The sequence below is a fragment of the Rattus rattus genome, chromosome 9, assembly GCF_011064425.1.
Source record: "Rattus rattus isolate New Zealand chromosome 9, Rrattus_CSIRO_v1, whole genome shotgun sequence".
NCBI classification, from domain to species: Eukaryota; Metazoa; Chordata; class Mammalia; order Rodentia; family Muridae; genus Rattus; species Rattus rattus.
The window spans coordinates 60,128,873-60,141,993 of NC_046162.1; the positions used below are offsets into that span (position 1 = coordinate 60,128,873).

Here is a 13,121-nt window from a genome sequence, read left to right on the forward strand (position 1 = left end):
AGGAAAAATTTTAGAATTAGCTTCCCCAGTTAGGGTTTGGCTTTTTAGAAATTACGGATATGTGTAAAATAGTTTATGAGTCTGGGTGTTTAGCTGGCATGTGTAGCCGCACACTATAGGCTTGCAGTGCCCACAAAGGCCAGAAGAGGGCACTGGATTCCATGGAACTGGAGTTCCAGACCAGTTAGTGAGCTGTCATGTGGGTGCTGGGAATCAGACCTGGGTCCTTTGAAAGAGCAGCCACTGAGCCATCTCTTCAGCACCACTTCCCCCTGCCTCCCATCACATCTTCTGTTTGAGACAGGGTCTCACTCACCATGTTGCCTGGAGCTTGCTATGTGTGGTTGAGGCTGGATTCGAACACACAGTTCCTGCCTGCCCTCAACTCCTGTGTGCTTGGACTAAACGCATGTGCCACACCGTGCCCTGCCTCCAAATTAGCTTTCTTGGTTTTTTTTTTTAGAGCTGGGGACCGATGAATCCAGGGCCTTGCGCTTGCTAGGCAAGCGCTCTACCACTGAGCTAAATCCCCAACCCCAGCTTTCTTGTTTTTGTATTTGTTTTTTTAATTTTCTCTTGACTCTTATGCACATTTGAACTCCTTAATTGGAGATAACTTTAAAACATACAGACTTGAGAAAAAGACTTGCTATTTAAGTTCACAAAGTCAAATAAATACTAGGACAGGGTCAAGTACTTAGTTCTAAGTGAAGACAGCAGCATATCGCTTTTGTATTAATTTTGAAATATACTCTAAAATTTGCTGGTATTATGTCAAGCTTGAGGCCCCGAATCTGTACAGATTTCTAAAACTTCCCATGGTCGGGTGAAAACGACTCTTGATACTTACGAGGGAAAAAAGAAATCGTTCTACCTGGTTATCCTCTGATATCCTATTGATAAATCAAGAGCCCAACGGAAATAGCAGCGATCAATGAGCTGAACACGAAGAAAGCTTAATATTTAGTGCATTTTATTGCCTCAGACAGTGTCTCGCCGTGTAGCCCTCACTGGCCTAAAACTCACTGTGTATACCAGGCTGGACTCAAACTCACAGACCTGACTCTGGTACAGGGATTAAAGGTGTGGGTCACCACACCCCACAAGAGAACACAATTTTGATTTAAATGAGGAAAGTGTATTTTTAAAGGCAGATGAGGTAAGAGGTAATAAAAACGACCCCCTCAGCCCCCACAAGTCTCTATCAGTGCCTCTGGTTTTGCTTTTTCTTTAAACACAAGCAAGAGGCAGAAACAGGTGGATCTCTATGAGTTGGAGGCCAGCCTGGTCTACGTAGCAAATTTCAGGCCAACCAGGGCTCTATGGTGAGATCCTGTCTCAAAAACAAACGAAATAAAAAGTAAAGTAATCTGAGTCTTTAACATAAAAATATTTGTTTTCATGAATTTTAATCATCCTGGATACACACACACACACACACACACACACACACACACACGTCACTAAAAGGAATGAATGCTATATTTATTTTACTATTGCCCAAATTGGGTTAAAATAAAATTCCAGGATAGCAAATTCCATTATAGTAAATTACAAAGCACAACCCAAGATAAGGCAGACGTCTAGTCACTTTATGTGAAATAAACAGACGTGCTAGGCTCGAAGGTATTTTCATACAGTTGCCGCCGTGGTCGCTCTATGTGTGATAAGCCTGAAACAGCTGTGCTCCAGAATCCTCTAGCAACATCACCTTGTAACTTATTTTTAGTTCTCTTCTGTAATTCCTCGGATGTTAAAACGTGTCTTCACGCACAAAGTCACAAACAAACCAATGTGGATTGAATTAAGGGACACTCACTGCCAACCTCAGGGACCAGCAATGACACGTGTCCAAGAGCGACGCTTCCTTGAAAAGGTTTCCTCACCAGACTCAGTCCCGAGTGACTACAATACACGTTTAGGGAAGTCCTAGGCCTGGCTGGTGCGATAGGAAGGGATCGGGTTGGCAGCTCGCACAGGTATCACCGTGTCAAGGAGAACAGTAAGAGGGCAATGAGAAACAATGGAAGTGTCACATCTCAGAGTGGCCGGAAGGTCAGAGGAACACCGGACACCAGTTCTCACAAGTTGAAAAAAAACCACGAACACACATCTTCAGGACTAAATGAATGGTAGTCCGGCAAGGCACGTGCACGATAAAACAATATCGTTTATTGTATTTACAAAACAGCATGATTCATCCATTTCTACCTAAAAACACAGGTCATTTCACCAAGAATAGCAACAAACTCTGTCCTCAAATTCAAGGTTTTGTAATTCTGAAAATATTGAACACAATGAAGATGATTTCAGCAAAAGATACCGCCTAACGGCCGCCAGCAAACATTTAGCAGAAACATCACCACTCATTTTTCTGCTCCTTAAAACTGAAAACAAAAACAAGTATTCTAAGATGAGTCAACACAGGAGAGCCATTTTAAAAACAACAATATGAAAACTCCGTTTGTTATTATCTGTTTGTGACGGGACAATGGGAAGAGACCAGAAAATCCCCTGCCCAGAGCTCTAACATCCTACAACCCAGAAATCACCCTCGGGACTTGTTCGTGGTTTTATCCTAGGTGAAACCATTCCTATAAAATTGTTTTGTATTTCAAATTTTTTTTCACTTAATAATGCATTGTTAACTTTATATAATCACTGAGCGTTGTTTTATAACATGGCGTGAAAAGAGCCAAGGGACATCACACTGCAGAACCAGAGACTGGGGGATGATTTGAGCTGCTAATTCTCTGAAGCAAAACACCCAGGGCACCAGCCCCCCAACCCCTAAACATTGTATCTTTTCAATATTATTAGTCTTTATAAATCTAATTGGAAAAACCTTGTTTTTCACTGGAGTGTCATGATTTCCAGTTCAGCTGAACACAGTTTTACGTAATTATTGGCTATTGATTATCTTCTCTTTTGCCACTTCCTCTTTAGGGTGCAGCTTTTCCTTAATTTTTACATCAATAATGTAGACTATAATATAAATTACATGTATATATTATAGGTGTTTATATTATATATAATGTGCATTATGACATATAATACATTGTATAAATTATCAATATATTATATCAACATGTAACTAAAATAAATATAAGAATAATGAATATTATTAACCCTATAATAAAGGCATTGTTTTTCTTATACTGTTATTTTAATTTCTGAAACTTGGAGTATATGCCTTGTTTTGGTTTATCATTATCTTTATATACATATACACGTGTATATATACATATCTCCCTTTATAAATTACTTTACAAAAGCTACATTTGCCCTCTCCCAATCTTTCCATAACCTTCCTAACTTACTCTCACCTACAGACCTGCAGTGGAATCTCACATCTGGGCACCACAGGCGCAAAATGGGCTGCTGAGAATATGGTTCAGTTGCTGGGATGCATGCATTGTATGTATAAAACCATGGGCTCAATTATCAGCCCACCCCACCCAGAAATATTAAAAATAAGTTAAAATTTAAAACCACCAGTGGCACACTGTTATGGCAAAACATAAGGTCTTGTGGTGGCCCTCCCTTCAACGTGACGTGCTCTTCTCTGCTATTGCGAAATCAGAGGGTCACACTAAATCGCTACCTCGGCTTGGGCATCCCAGTCACGTCATTCAGGAAGCCAAAGATTTTCTATTTTGTTTCGAAGTCTTCAACAGTCAGGAGGAGGGGCCCATGATACTTACTCACTGTAAGACCAACTGGTCTTGGTGATACAAGCACCTTCTTCAGAGTTCCCAAATACATCAGTTGCAGACTAAAACAATAGCCACGGAATAAGCCAGGGGTGGTATTTGTATCATATGCCTATATGGAAAGAAAGCCTCCCATGTGGCCTGATTTTCACATGGCCCTAAAACAGTAACACCCCAGGAAAACTGCTTCATTCCGTTAAAACTGTATATTTCTGTCACTCTCTACACTGCAACATTTTCAAGCATAAAACATGACCCGGGCCTGACTATGTAACTCAGTGGTAGAGCATTTATCTAATGTGCACAAACCCCTGGATCATACACACACACACACACACACACACACACACACACACACACACACACACGAATGAATAAATAAATATATCAATATATTAAACAAAATTAAAATATAATATAAAATATAAAATAATAATGTATTATAAAAAATAAGATTGGCTCGACTCTAAGAAGTACAGAAGCTCACATCTGTATGCATATCCCAGCCCTCGGAAGGCTGAGCCACCTATAAGCTGGAGGCTAGCCTGGGCTACATTGAAAATGTATAGTCAGCCTGGACTACATGATGAGACCATGACTCAAAAAAAAAAAATAAATAAACAGGGGTTGGGGATTTAGCTCAGTGGTAGAGCGCTTGCCTAGGAAGCGCAAGGCCCTGGGTTCAGTCCCCAGCTCCGAAAAAAAGAACCAAAAAAAATAAATAAATAAAAAAATAAACAAAAACAACCAAATAGACAATAACCTTATTTCTGAGGGAACATTTCTGCCTATTTAAAACTGTAGCTATCCTGTACATATTTTAGGGCTGATATGGTCTAATGTTTAGAATTTTGGCAGATCAAGTGTCCTGAGGTTTCCTTCTGCTGCAAGCATGTTGCATTAAATTATGCGAATGTAATGTATTTAAGGTCTAGGCTGGACTTTTAAACCCCTTCGCGTCCCCCAAACCATGCTCTACCATCTCTCGGCTTTGCATCTCAGACAACATGAACGAGTTTTTGCAGCCTTTCTAGTTTACTCTCAACTACAATGCTGGAAAACCCCTCTGAAGGCTTTAGAAACTTACCAGACATAGGGAGGAAAACAGAGACAGAGAGAGAGAGAGAGAGAGAGAGAGAGAGAGAGAGAGAGAGAGAGAGAGAGAGAGAGAGACAAGCAACTTGAGCTGTAGGCTCGGCTCTCACTGCCGAGAGCATGAGGAAATTCTGACTGGCAACCATCTCACATTAAGCTTTTTCCACTGACAGGGTAACTTCTGTCAACATTCAAAGAAAATTCAACCCCGGTCAAAGGTGCCGGCGACAATCGCAGGTGCTGACATCCTGTTTGTTTGAACAGGGATAGACTTTCTGCCCAGGGAATTTGGGTTTTTCTCACTGTCACTTGAGCTCCCGGTTCTATGGTGCATCCTTTCAGGGCTTGCTTTGGTTTAAATACATAGGGAGTTATTAGACGGCTCGGCTCGGCGGCTGGGAGCACAGACTGCTCTTGCACAGGACCCTGGTTCAGTTCCCAGCACCCACGTGAGGTAATTCACAACTCCAGCCTCAGGGGTCCAACTCCTCTGGCCTTGGCACCAGAGCTCACCTGCATATATTCAGACACAAGCACATATACACATGAGGGCTTAAAAGCTTCTCCATGGAAGTAACGCTTTTAGATGTCTGCGTTTCAGAAATCGTGATGGATAGCCCTACCTGTAAAAGCTTCAGTGAGACAGTAATAGAGACGGAAGTCCCTGCAAAATCAAACCGTAAAGAAAGCCAGGCAGACGCTTGGCTCTCTGTGAAGAGGTGACTAAAGTCACCACACAGCACAAATTATCTGTTTGTCACTACCCAGGGCCCAAAGGGGCAGCCATAACTCTTCTTCTCCTACGGAAATGGTAAGTTCAAGGAAAGCACCCATGCCATTAGAAAGCTGCAGGCGTCCGCTGTCCCTGAGCGCAGTGGTTAAGGATAGGTCAGGGTTTAGCCCTAGCCCTGCGGTTATTAGCAGTGTGACCTTGGATGAGTTACTTCACTTCTCTGTGGTCATTTCTTCACTTTTATCTGGAGATAATACCCATTCCTCTCAGGACCATAAAACAAGGCAACAGGGAGTCAGGGGGATGACTCAGTGCGAAAGCCCTTGCCACACAAGCCTGGGGGGAGGGGGCGAGCCCGCATAGACAAGGTTGGCATGGTGGCAAATATCTGTAATCTCAGCCCTGAGGAGGTGGAGAAAGGAAGATTCCATCCCTGGGGACCACTGGCCAGACATTCAAACCCAGGCAGCAAGCCACAGGTCCCATGAGAAACTCTTGTCTCAAAAAGCAAGGCTCTTAAGACAAAGACTAACACCTGAAATTCACTTCTAGCTTACACATGCACACAGGAACACACACACACACACACACACACACACACACACACACACACTTGTATCCATTTGTAAGGCCATGTTATACAGTACTGTATGTAGTCCACAGTGTTAAACAGTAGCAACATTTAAGACAGGATCTCACTATGCAGCCCAGCCCTGGCTGGCTTCAAACTCAGACTCCCCCTTGCTCTGCCTCCCTAGTTCTGGGGTGAAAGATATGGGGCCACCACACCGGGTCTTCAACAATTATTTTTTTTTAAATATAAATCATACATGTGGCTATGGCTGGTAACCTTGACCGGGTTCCCCATCTACAAAGAAATCCCCTGTCAGGGAAAACCAAGCACGATCAGAAAACCCTGAGGTTTGTCCGATGATCGCTGCAGAGTCAAGCCAACCTCACATCGACTAGCCCGATGGACATTGAAAATATTACTCACCAAACTAATCGCGACGAGTAACAATGATTGATTGGCTCATTGATGTATTTCCCCTTGTCTTCCCCAACCTTTCTACAACCAGTCATAAAGGAAAGTTTTCGCATTTTCTGAGAATCTCATTATGGCTCTCAAACCTTCCTCCCCATCTTAGTATAATTTTTAAAAATGAGTCAGTACAAGTACCAAAAAAAAAAGAAAAGAAAAAAAGAAAAAGAAAAAAGAAAGAAAGAAAGAAAAACCCAGCAGTGCATAGAATATGCAGTTATTTCTCTTCATAACAAAAATGTGTCAAGAATTCTTAAAGGGCTCTTCAGGGTGTCAGAAGTATTCGTGGAGAATGAAGTGGCCGTAGGTTTGACAGGAAGGGCAGGTTGGAAGAGACAACCCGTCCCTCAACCAGTCCCCAAATGTTTCATCCTCATAGTACTATACAAGGGAAAAATGGGTGCAATTACTGTCATTAGACCTCAAGAAGAAAATACCCTGTGAGACGAATTTAAACCTCTTCTTGCTTGGACACTGATCTGGAAGGGAACAGGAGACCAAGGTACCCTGAGGCTTAACTCGCCTTGCAGATCTCACTATGAATAACCCCCACTCCACGCTCACGAGTGCTATTTCTTTTAGGATTGTGACCCAAAAGAAAATACAGAAGAGAGAAACTGCGTTGAAACCACGAACACACCAGCAGCAGAGTCTGCTCCCAGTCTCTTCAGTCATTACACTAGAGGAAAGTTAGTGGAGAGACGGGAAACAGAAACATGGCTCCTTCTCCCCAAGGCTCCACAGCACTCGCATGGAGACTTGCTACATAAAAATCGCCGAGGGGTCTGGGAACGCAGCTTTAACTGGTAGTGTACTTAAGTGATCACGAAGCCCTCGGTCCTCTCTCCAGCACTTCATCAAACCAGGTCTGGTGGTGCAGGCCTGCTATTCTAGCACTCTGGAGGTGAACAAAAGGATCAGAAGTTCAAGGCCACGCTGGGCTGGCTACAGCGTTCAAGACCAGGCTGGGCTACGCAGGACCCTAGAGCAATGGTTCTCACCCTTCCAAATGCTGAGGCTACCCTATTAGTAGAGTTCCTCATTGTTGTGGTGACCCCCCCAATCATAAGATTATTTTTGTTACTGTTTCATAACTTTAACTTTGCTACTGTTATGAATTCTAACGTCAATATTTGATATGCAGTATATTTGACATGGGGACCCTGTGATGGGTTTCGACAGGAGGTGGGGAAGGGAGACAGCCATCCCAGAGGATCAAGAGTCATAAGCTTGAGGGTGGTCCCTTCAGAGATCTACTGCTAGACCTGAATTTCGTCTGGTTCTTACTTCATTCTCCATGACACAGTGTACGGATTGTAGGTAAGGTCAGGAAAGCTGCTACAGTTTGCAGGGTCTTGAGCTCCCACACTAGGGCAGCTCCTCCTTAGAGCACAGGCACTGGACTCTAACTTTGCCCTGTGTCTTCTAGGCACCTGGGAGGAAACAGCTGGCAACAGCCCCATTTCTCTGGTAACTGTGCCTCTGTTGTGAGGCTTGAAGGCTCCTTCCAAAAGTGCCCCGCCTTGAAGAGAGATGGGAAAAGATTCAAGAATGCCTTGTGTTCCCAACTGGGTCTTGGACTGAGCTCAGTGATGATGTTCCATGAAGCAGGACAACAGAGGCAAAAGACAAAGCACATGACGAGCGATGCTTGCCCTCGTGTGTTTAAAGTACAGTCGAGACCCGGTGAGAGGGTTAACATGGGGACCTAATTTTGAAAATATAAACAGGAAGCACCCCTACCCCAATATTACCATTTGAAAGAAAGAGAAAAAAAAAGGAAAGCAAACCTCAAAAATACCTTCCAAGGAAGTCATGGGTGTGACAAAATAACATAAGTTATAAAACGTCGAGTAAGACATTGCAACCACCGAAGAGACGGGCTCATTCTGTCGAGATCCAACCCCTGCAGTTTTCCTGCATAGGGTTTAATACACCAAGTCTTCTACAAAATGCCTGGGTTTTTTTGATTGTTTTGTTTTATTTGGTTGGTTTTTGGTAGTACAGGGTTATCTTTAATCAAATATTCATGGTCAGTATTTCCCTTCAAATAAAGCCATTATAATTAGGAACCAAAACTTTTTTTAAAATTTCATCATGATGTTTACAATTTAAATGCGCGCGCGCGCACACACACACACACACACACACACAACAAAAAAACAAAAACAAAACAAAACCCAACAACAACAGCAACAACAACAACAACAACAACAACAAAAAAAAACCCTGCTAACCAATGGAAACTGGATTGGAAACTGGATTGTTAAATTTGACTTTCTTATTCCCAGAAATAATCACAGAACTGCTGAGTCCACACCACTCTAGAGGAAAAAGCCACTTCTGGTTTTAAAACAGTTTTATTTCATAAAATTCAAATTAAAAAAAAAAATGGAGGTAGACCAGTTACTCATGCCTACACTTGGGAGGCCAAGCAGGAGGACAGGACCGTCACAAAGTCAAAGGAAGATTGGACTATGGAGTGAGACATTGTTTCAAAAATGTTTGGAGACCATGGTATTTTGAACACACCCCCACCCCCCAGTCCGTGGGGTGTTACCATTAAGCATTGGATACAGAAGCACATACATACACCAGCTACACCCCCAAATCTTTTTTCTTGTGTTGAAACAAGATTCTTGATTATTGGGCCAGGCTAGCCTCAAACTCTGAACCCTCCTGCCTCAGCTTCCCTACCAGCTGGAATTATAGCATGCATGACCATGCCCAGCTTTGGGGCAAAAAACAAAACCAGAAAAAGCCAGACGAGGGTGGCAGAGGCAGGGAAGGAGACAATGACAGAAGTTCCTGAGTCAAAGTACTTTGATATTTTAGTACACAATAAATGAATATTCCTCAGGCTGGGCAATGGTCACTCATGCCTTTGATCCCAGTGCTTGGGAGCTAGAGGCAGGGGGAAGCTCTGTAAGTTCAAGGCCAGCCTGGTCTACAAAGTTCCAGGACAGCAAGGGTTACACAGAGAATCCTTGATTGAAGAGAAAAAAAACATATGTACACACAGTCTCTCTCTCTCTCTCTCTCTCTCTCTCTCTCTCTCTCTCTCTCTCTCTCTCTCTCTCTCAACCTCTCTCTCCCTCTCTCTCCCTCTCTCTCCCTCTCCTTCTCCCTCTCCCTCTCCAGAAGAACTCAGTAATTGGAGGTAACTTGGAATTATCATCTGTAGCTTTAAAAAAAAAATTCTCAAATACTCAAGCATCAAAACAAAAACACCTGTGGCTTTTTGTTTTCTCTTTTGTGTGAATGCTTTCTAGGAGGAATTCTATGGTCATCTACACTCCAAATGAAAGGCAAGGTGACACTAACATAGCCCATACATCCGGGCGTGACTTCACAGATGCACCCACCTTACAGGGCATTAGAACAGCCAGGCTTCCATTGAGCCCACTTTCAACTACCATCGGAGTAAAGGATGTTATTTTCCTCTTTGTAGACCCTTCCTTTACTAGAAGGCCACATGGATCACCTGCCTATGTAACAAGCCAGAGGAACTGGTCGATACACAATGTCTATTCACCTGTTACAAACCTAGACACTGACTGTGACATCATTGGGAGGGGGAAAAAAGGAAAACATATACCAAAAAGCAGTAAATGATACTTTTGATCTCAGTGGGGTTCTTGTGGATAAGACAGAGGAGGAGGAGAAATCAATCCAGACTAAGAAAATGGAGGTGAAATGAGAAGTCAGAGTCAATAGGAAGTGTTGGCCAAAACATTTCTGTTGCAATCCCCTGAGCTCTGATAGCACCTGTTAGCTACCCTCCCCACCCCACACACATATCACAAAGTATACTCAGAAAAATACCCATCTTAAACTCAACACAACGTATATCATCGGCTTCTTGGCAGAAACAAGAAAACAGGGAAGGTAAGAATTAGGGAGATCTTCGCTGGGTCTGCAGCAAAGATTTTCTTTTTCTTTTTTTTTTTTTTTTTTTTTTTAGAGAAATTTAACTCTGAGTTACGCAATCACCAAACTGCTAGTGGCAGAAATCAACTCTTGTTTTTGTCTTCTCTCGGATGTGAGAAGAGGGGTGGGGGTGGGGAGGTGGGGGAGGGGGAGGCGGGGAAGAGACTTTTCCATTCGCTCTAAGTGTTCAACTTCATGCTGGAATTTACCATGCTCCAAAGCCTACAGAAAACACGCTGTCCTCTGGTGACACCTGGCCAGGGGTAGGCAGGTGTTTGAAACTGGACTCTTTAAACCAGAAACCCCTTCCCGTTTAGCGCCACCGATTTTTAACAACTGTATTCCTTCATAAAATGGAGATTGCTACCAAACAAACACATAAACAGCTCAGAGGCCAACCAACAGAATTCCCCAGCTGAAAAGGCTCCAGCTCAACTCAGTGTTCCCACATGAGAGAAACACGAGAGAAAATAACCCCTAAATAAAATATATCCAACCGACACACTGAACATCAAGCAACAAAAACAAATGAACAATAGCAGAACAATGGGTAAGAGGCGAAGCCCCACATCCTGACTGAATGATAACCGAATTATGTGAGATAATGCAGACTCAACAGCTGAAAAGCTTATGGCGCCGCCGGCAGCTATCCAACCGATCTGGAAGCCCAAGACACAAGCAGATGATAAATACCCCTGCCACAGGCTACACAAAGCCATCAGCCCAGTGACACACTAGCCCCTTTCCAGGGACACTCTCTGAGGATACTCCCAACGACAACCTATAGAATCGTACTGAGGCCAAACATCTAAGATGGGTCCTTGAGGGTGTGAGTTGGTAAACTACTAAACATAAACAGACTAGGGACCTGAGCTGGCAGCGACATCCATTTATCTGGGCCTCGGTTTTTATAATGAAAGAATATAGTATGATCCCAGGGATGGAAGCTTCCCAAATCTAAGATTCTATAAGCCACTGTTAATTTAATACAAGTTACGACCCACAGGGAGACAAGCACAAAAGTGTGCATAGGTCCTTGAGGAAACGAACGCTGTCTCTTTTTGCCTTTAAAATCCTGGTGGCTCTCATTAATCCCAGCTTTCTAAATGCTGGTGGTTGCTTCTCATCTTTGCCTTTCCCATCACTGCTGGCTACAAGTGTTTGCAAACGCCTCCTGCTCCAGACAAATTCTTTTTTAGTCTTTGATCACTCTGACCATCTTGCCAGATTCCTGTAGACTCAGACCAGCTTCTGTGATAAGACAGCTCTCCTTCCGACTGCCCATATCTACCCCCGACACCAGGATCACTTTTTTTTTTAAAACTCTTTAACCTTGGCTAGAAAAAAAAGATAGGAAAAAAAAAAAAAAGAAAGAAAGGAAAATAAAAAGAAAGAACAGCCCGCCCGCATCCCACCACCACACATTCAAGTCCAGGCCTGGCAGGTCCTGATGTGGGATCCCGCAGCCCAGAGCCTTATCAAAATGTTCGTATTTGTTGTCTTGACTCCATATAAGGCGCTATTTCTTGAAGCTTTGCTGATACCCCCCAACCCACTGGGTACCTTCGGCTTATCTTTTTCCCCGGAGTCTCGGGCACTCCAGCTTTGGGGGGCACATAATAATAAGAGGAAAAACTGGGAGACAGCAGGGGCTCTTCAGAAATGCAACAGGAAGGTGTGAGGCGGCCGACAGCAGTGCCCTCGCTCCCAGGGGATCGGCTCTGTCAGCGTCCCTCACACACCCATCGTGACATGCACGCGCCAATACTTTCCACGGCATCCACGGCGCCCCCCGCCGCGGCCTCCGCGCGCCCCCCTCGCCAGCGCCCTGGGCCCCTCTGCAGCCGCCCGGCGCGCGGCCCCTGCGGCCTCCCCACGGCCCCGGAGCGATGGCGGCGGCTCGGCCCTGCCCAGCTTCTAGGCAGCAGGAGCACGGGGCCCCGCCTGGCTCCCCTGGCCCCCGGCCCGCGCGGGGCGCAGTTCCCTACCTCGTTCTGCCCCACCAGAGCCAGCGGTCTCTCCGGCCCCGCACGCCTCTCGCGCGCCCGCTTGCTCCCTCCCCGTGCAGGACCTCCGCGCGTCGTCGCCGGCGCTCGGTCCCCGCCCTGGGGTGACGGCTTGGGCCGCCGACTCTCCTCCCGCCGGGGCCCACGGGGGCGCGCGCCGCTCTCGCGCCCAGGCTCCGGGGACGCGCGCCCGCCCGTAACCCCGAGCGTGCCCCGCTTCCTGGTTCCTGCCCGCGCGCGCTCCCCAGCCCGAGGTCCCTCCGCGCCCCCTGCGCAGCCGCCCTGCGGGGCCCCGGAACCCCCTGCGCGCAGCGGGGGCTCAGGGGGCGCGCTCGGCTGGGCCTGCGCCGCGCGCTCCCGCTGCCGGCCGAGCCCGCGCCAGGCCGCCCTGGACACCCCTGCGAGGCCCCCGGACTCCCAACACATTCTGCTTTGTTTGGGTGGGGGCAACCCCCGTTCAAGGGCACAGACGGCGGTGGTCTTGGAGATTGGGACACCCCCTCTGCGGCCCGCCCACCGCCCTCCCGCCGGGAAAACAGGCCCGCGTTCCGGCTCCTTTAGCTCTCAGGCCGAGGGCATAAGTCCATAGTAGCCCCGATCAA

At 45.6% G+C, this 13,121-nt stretch overlaps 1 protein-coding gene across 1 annotated transcript in view; it reads right to left on the reverse strand.

The window, feature by feature from the left end:
- Stat5b (signal transducer and activator of transcription 5B) overlaps positions 1–12,770 on the reverse strand; it is a 71,164-nt gene extending 58,394 nt beyond the window's left edge. The window contains 1 exon segment of the mRNA XM_032912290.1: positions 12,502–12,770. The gene's annotated coding sequence lies outside the window, so the exon portion shown is untranslated.
- Between the last annotated feature and the right edge of the window lie 351 nt (positions 12,771–13,121).